Below are 6,644 nucleotides of genomic sequence, written 5' to 3'. Positions count from 1 at the left end.
CTCCAGAAACATATATATGGACAGATTCAAAGATGCCAGACAATGCTTGGAATGCGAGCATTAGCAGGTGATTAAATCTTTACAGATCCAGAGATGGGGTAACCCCAGGTTTGAGAGGTGTGAATTGTGTCAAGCCAGGACAGTTGGTAGGATTTTGCAGTGAAATGGGTGGTCAATTTTGAATTTGTTTGCTTTCCCCCTTGTGCTTGTAAGATGAGGCCTTTCGTCATCCTTCATCACACCCCGTAGAAGCTGAGTAGCAGCAGCCACTTGACGAAGCGTTTTGTTGTGTGATGAAAGAAATGTGAATAAAGTGTATATTTGTATGTGTTTGAGCTGTTTTTTGACTTTGAAATTCCCCATAAAGGGGTGGTGTGCACCGTTCCTGGAGATACTGCAATACCAGGTCGATGCGTGGAGTGGACGGAGCAAGCCCCTATTCCATCTCCCTGCTCCAAAAATCAATTTAATATATGGTCCCCAGATAAGGGACGTATCAGATATTAAACTGATAAGAACAGATTTTTTTTTTTTTTTTTTTTTTTTTTTCAAAAAAATATACTTTATTCATAAAAATTTATCATGAGCATTACAGAAACATTTCAAATTGTCTTGACTGTACATTTCCGGCAGGGTTACATGTTGCCTTGACTTTCTTTCATTCACTTTTGATATTGTCGTACACATATCACTCTTTACATTACAATTCCTTCTTAAATATTTACAGTGGCATGTTTGTTTTATACATTGGAGTGTTGGTTGCCCCGACCGAGGGGCTTTACACTGTTACGCGCCCCTCGGTGTACATTTGCTGGAAAGACTTTACACAGTGGTCTTTCCCCATTGCGCCTTGGCGGCAGCTGCCCCAAGCTTGAGTGCGTCCCTCAGCACGTAGTCCTGGACCTTGGAATGTGCCAGTCTGCAACACTCGGTCGAGGACAATTCTTTGCACTGGAAGATCAGCAAGTTTCGGGCAGACCAAAGAGCGTCTTTTACCGAGTTGATGACCTTCCAGCAGCAGTTGATATTTGTCTCGGTGTGTGTCCCTGGAAACAGTCCGTAGAGCACAGAGTCCTGTGTCACAGATCTGTTTGGGATAAACCTTGACAAATACCACTGCATCTCTCTCCAGACCTTCTTTGCAAAGGCACATTCCACAAGGAGGTGTGTGACCGTCTCATTTCCCCCACAGCCACTCCGAGGGCAGCGTGCATTGGTGCAGAGCCTTCGGGTGTGCATGAAGAATCTGACAGGGAGGGCCCTTCTCACCACCAGCCAAGCTAGGTCTTGGTGCTTGTTTGAAAGTTCTGGTGATGAGGCGTTCTGCCAGATGACTCTGGCAGTCTGCTCAGGGAACCATCCAACGTCCTCCACGGTCTCCTTTTCCCTGAGGGCCTCGAGGACATTACGTGCTGACCACTGCTTCATTGCCTTGTGGTCAAAGGTGTTTTCCTTCAAAAACTTTTCCACAAAGGACAGGTGGTACGGTACGGTCCAACTACTTGGAGCGTTCCGCGGCAATGAGGCCAGGCCCATCCTTCGCAACACCGGGGACAGGTAGAACCTCAGTATGTAGTGACACTTGGTGTTTGCATACTGGGGGTCCACGCACAGCTTGATGCAGCTGGACACAAAGGTGGCCAACAGGATGAGGGAGGCGTTGGGTACGTTCCGCCCTCCCTTCTCCAGAGGTTTGTACATGGTGTCCCTTCGGACACGGTCCATCTTGGATCGCCAGATAAATTTGAAGATGGCCCGGGTGACTGCTGTGGCGTAGGGTCGGGTTATGGGCCAGACCTGCGCCACGTACAGTAGCACCGAGAGTACCTCACACCTGATGACCAGGGTTTTGCCCGCAATGGAGAGGGAGCGTTGCTCCCACCAGCCCAGTTTCTGTCTTACCTTTCCTATGCGCTCCTCCCAGTTTTTGGTGCACGCCCCAGCAGCTCCGAACCATATCCCCAGCACCTTCAGGTAATCTGACCTGACAGTGAAGGGGACAAAGGACCGGTCGGCCCAGTTCCCAAAGAACATGGCCTCGCTCTTGCCCCGGTTTACCTTGGCTCCAGAGGCCAGTTCAAACTGGTCGCAGGTGGTCAAGAGCCTGCGTACAGACGCAGGATCCGAGCAGAAGACGGCAACGTCGTCCATGTACAGGGAGGCCTTGGCTTGCATGCCTCCACTGCCTGGGATCGTCACTCCTCTTATACCCGGATCCCTCCTGATGGACTCGGCAAAAGGTTCTATGCAGCACACAAAAAGGGCAGAGGAGAGAGGGCAGCCCTGCCTGACTCCAGATCTGATCTGGAACTTTTCTGATTCCCACCCATTGATTGAGACTGCGCTATAGATGTTTGTGTAGAGCAGTTTGATCCAATTGCGAATTCCCTCCCCAAACCCCATTTTGGAGAGCACATCCATCATGTAGGTGTGCGATATTCTGTCAAAAGCCTTCTCCTGGTCAAGGCTGATGAGGCAAGTGTCCACCCCCCTGTCCTGCACGTAGGCGATCGTATCCCTGAGTAGCGCGAGGCTATCAGAGATCTTCCTGCCGGGTACAGCACAGGTCTGGTCAGGGTGGATCACCGACTCCAGAGCAGACCTGACCCGATTGGCGATGACCTTTGCTAGAATTTTGTAGTCCACATTCAACAGTGAAATGGGTCGCCAATTTCGAATTTCTTCCCTTTCCCCCTTCTGTTTGTAGACGAGGGTGATGATGCCTTTCCTCATGGACTCTGACATGCTGCCTTCCAGAAGCATACTCTCGTACACTTCCAGCAGGTCTGGGCCCATCCAGTCCCACAGAGCCGAATACAACTCAACCGGTAAGCCGTCGCTTCCGGGGGTTTTACTCGTCTCGAAGGACTTGGCGGCCTTTGTCAGCTCGTCCAGAGTTTGTGGTTTGTCCAGGTTTTCCAGCTCGCTGTCGCCTATGACCTCCGTGATAGTCGACAGGAAGGTCTGGGAAACAGTGCTATCTGTTGGCTTCAGGTCATACAGTCCGGCATAAAAGGATTGGCTGATCCTCAGGATGTCAGACTGCGATGACTTTTCAGAGCCATCTTCTTCCTTCAGGCTGCTGATCACAGAGGTCTCTCTGTGCACCTTTTGGAAGAAGAAGCGTGAGCACTTTTCGTCCTGCTCCACGGAGCGGACTCTGGAACGGAAGATAACCTTGGAGGCCTCCGAGGTGTAGAGCGAGGCTTGCTGGCTCTTCACCTCTTGGAGATCCTCCTTGACATCCACCCCCATCGACTGCAGCTGGAGCAAATTTTGCATACTTTTCTGGAGCCTGGACATGACCCCTCGTCTCTCTCTCACCTTTTGAACGCCCTTGAGGATGAAAACCCTCTTGATATTCCCCTTGATTGCTTCCCACCAGAGATGTGGGGCCTCAAAGAGGGGTTTCACGGTTCTCCAACCTTTGTAATCCCTCCTGAGTTCCTCGATGTTCTCAGGGGTCAGCAGTTTTACATTTAGCTTCCACGTCCCCCTGTCTACCCCCTGGTCCTCCTGCAGGTGGCAGTCGGCCAGTAGGAGGCAGTGGTCAGAGAAGAACACCGGCGTTACGTCGGTGGACCTGACCGTGAAAGCTCGGGACACAAAAAAGAAGTCTATCCTGGAGCGGACGGACCCGTCTGGCCGTGACCATGTGTATCTACGCTGCGCGCCGTCTGCAGGGTTGCTGCAGACGTCGAGCAGCTTGGCGTCTTTTACCGTTTCCATCAGGAGTCTGGACGTAGCGTCTAGTTTGCTGTCGGCTTTGCTGGATCGTCCAGCCGCATCGATGATGCAGTTGAAGTCACCACCCAGGATGACCGGCTTGGAGGTGGCCAACAGCAGTGGGAGTTGCTGAAGAACTGCCAGCCGCTCACTTTTTACGGCCGGGGCGTACACATTAATAAGTCTGAGAGGGGTGTTTTTGTATTTCACGTCTGCTACGAGGAGGCGCCCGCCCACCACCTCCTTAACGTCGGAGATGGTGAAGTTGCCTCCCCGCAGCAGAATACCCAGGCCGGAGGAGCGGCAGTCGTTTCCTCCTGACCAGATGGATGGCCCGTGGGACCACCAGCTCGACCAGCGCCTGTAGTTGCTGAGGTGCGGAATTCCGCACTCCTGCAGGAACAGTAGGTCAGCTTTTACATTTGCCAAATAGTTGAGTGTGGCTACACACCGCGAAGTATCTTTGATGCTTCGCACATTTATGGATGCAATTTTTAAACCCATTATAAAAAAGATGGATTTACCAGTCTCAAGGGTCCAGAGTCTATACAGTTGGCTGTTCCAGCTGTTCGATGTTCCCCAGCATGCCGGTGGTGCTCGCAAACTTTAGCACAGTTGCAGGGCTGAGAAAGCTGTTCTGGTCCGTACTGGCCCCGTGATTTTGATGCAGATGCATTGGGGGGGTGATGTAGCCCTGGCGTTCGTCATGGCAGTCAGTAGGTGTTGGGGTTGCAGGCCGGTCTTCACCTGGGTTGTTGCTGCTCGTTACTATCGGGGGTTGGTCTGTGACCTTGTTTCCTTCCCGGTCGGTGGTCTGGGGGGTCTGTGCCTTCCGTTCCACGTTGGTGCTTTGCCTCTTTATTTGAGGCCGATTCTTGTCCTGTTTTCCCTCATCGGATGAGGTGTCGGCGCTAAGTGCGCCGGCTGAGAGGTGTCGCTTTTTGCCACTACCCCTCGGGGGGTTCTTCGGTTTGTTTTTTTTGTTTTCTCTTTCGTTTGTCCCTGTTCACGGTTTCCCAGGGCTCTTTATTCTTTGTCCCATCCTCTTCCTCTTCCATTGAGTGTTCCTCATCAGATGGGGCTGGGGTTGGGTTGTCAGGAGGTGCTGGGGCCTCCTCTTTTTGTTGGGGGCCCTTCTGTTGCTTTTCCTCATTCTGAACCGTGGTGTCTTTTTCGGTGGAGGGTGTATGTACCTCCTCTCTGGTCGCCTTTTTAACTCCGCTGCTGATGATTTGAGCGTATGTCGCCCCGCGTTTCGGGCAGGCCCTGTAAAGATGGCCGGCCTCCCCACACAGGTTGCAGCACTTGTCTTCCTTGCAGTCCTTAGTCATGTGTCCCTCCTGCCTGCAGTTCTTGCAGAAGGTCACACTGCAGTTTGCGGCAACATGCCCCGTTTTGCCACAGGTGTGGCATACTCGTGGCTGTCCCACGTAGTAGAGGTAGCCACGATTTACTCCAATAGCGAAATTGGAGGGGGGATGCAGGATGGCTCCATTGCTGTCCGTTCTTAGGGTCACCTTGACCTGGTGCTCACTTGTCCAGATGCCGAAGGTGTCTTTCACTTGCACGCTGTCACTTTTCAGCTCAGCGTACCTGGCGAGGAACGTGAGCACATCAGATACAGGGACGTGGGGGTTGTACGTGTGCAGTGTAACAACCCGATTTCGCTGTGCCGGTAGCGTAAACAGAGGTTCCGCAGTCAGGATCGACAAGGGACTCTGGTTACCTTTTTCCTTGAAGACGTTCAAGAATTTGATGCACGCTGCGACGCTCTTGAAGGTGACATCAAAGAAACCATTCTTGGGGAAGTTTTGCAAGCAGAAGATCTCTGTTGCTTTAAACCCACAGCACTCGAGCAGCACCTTCTTCACGAAGTGTTTCCGGTCCAAAGGTGACTCTCCATCCGTTTTCTTCACTGTGACTCGGACAGTGTTTCGCACGCCCCAGCCTGGTGGTCGGGATGCAGCTGCATCCATAGCTCGTACGTTGGGTGTGAAACTGTATCGGCGTTAGGCCTAAACCCGAGGTTTAGGCCAGCATGTAGATCCACCAATAGCAGCCAAGCTCCAAACGTTTCTTCTTTGACGACTTCAATCCCTCCGAGTTCTCCAATCCACGATCGTCATCGAAATCCTCAGCTTCCCTCGATCAAATGAGACTACACTTGATCTTAGCCAAAAGGCCGAGAAGCGGAGTAATCCACATTCAACAGTGAAATGATGTGGAGATGCCGGCGTTGGACTGGGGTGAGCACAGTACGAAGTCTTACAACACCAGGTTAAAGTCCAACAGGTTTGTTTCGATGTCACTAGCTTTCGGAGCGCTGCTCCTTCCTCAGGTGAATGAAGAGGTATGCTCCAGAAACATATATATGGACAGATTCAAAGATGCCAGACAATGCTTGGAATGCGAGCATTAGCAGGTGATTAAATCTTTACAGATCCAGAGATGGGGTAACCCCAGGTTTGAGAGGTGTGAATTGTGTCAAGCCAGGACAGTTGGTAGGATTTTGCAGTGAAATGGGTGGTCAATTTTGAATTTGTTTGCTTTCCCCCTTGTGCTTGTAAGATGAGGCCTTTCGTCATCCTTCATCACACCCCGTAGAAGCTGAGTAGCAGCAGCCACTTGACGAAGCGTTTTGTTGTGTGATGAAAGAAATGTGAATAAAGTGTATATTTGTATGTGTTTGAGCTGTTTTTTGACTTTGAAATTCCCCATAAAGGGGTGGTGTGCACCGTTCCTGGAGATACTGCAATACCAGGTCGATGCGTGGAGTGGACGGAGCAAGCCCCTATTCCATCTCCCTGCTCCAAAAATCAATTTAATTTATGGTCCCCAGATAAGGGACGTATCAGATATTAAACTGATAAGAACAGATTTTTTTTTTTTTTTTTTTTTTTTTTTTTTCAAAAAAATAT

At 50.9% G+C, this 6,644-nt stretch overlaps 2 non-coding genes across 2 annotated transcripts; both read right to left on the bottom strand.

Annotated features, from left to right (window-relative positions):
• Nucleotides 1-369: 369 nt before the first annotated feature.
• On the bottom strand, nucleotides 370-560 carry LOC140394580 (U2 spliceosomal RNA). The gene has a single exon (XR_011935903.1). It is a non-coding gene; the product is annotated as a U2 spliceosomal RNA (small nuclear RNA).
• Nucleotides 561-6,450: 5,890 nt separating this feature from the next.
• Nucleotides 6,451-6,644, bottom strand: LOC140394590 (U2 spliceosomal RNA). Its single transcript, XR_011935911.1, has one exon. It is a non-coding gene; the product is annotated as a U2 spliceosomal RNA (small nuclear RNA).

This window comes from Scyliorhinus torazame, chromosome 17 (assembly GCF_047496885.1).
Source record: "Scyliorhinus torazame isolate Kashiwa2021f chromosome 17, sScyTor2.1, whole genome shotgun sequence".
NCBI lineage: Eukaryota > Metazoa > Chordata > Chondrichthyes > Carcharhiniformes > Scyliorhinidae > Scyliorhinus > Scyliorhinus torazame.
Note: the sequence above shows the minus strand (reverse complement) of the source record. Positions and strands in the feature narration are given on the sequence as shown.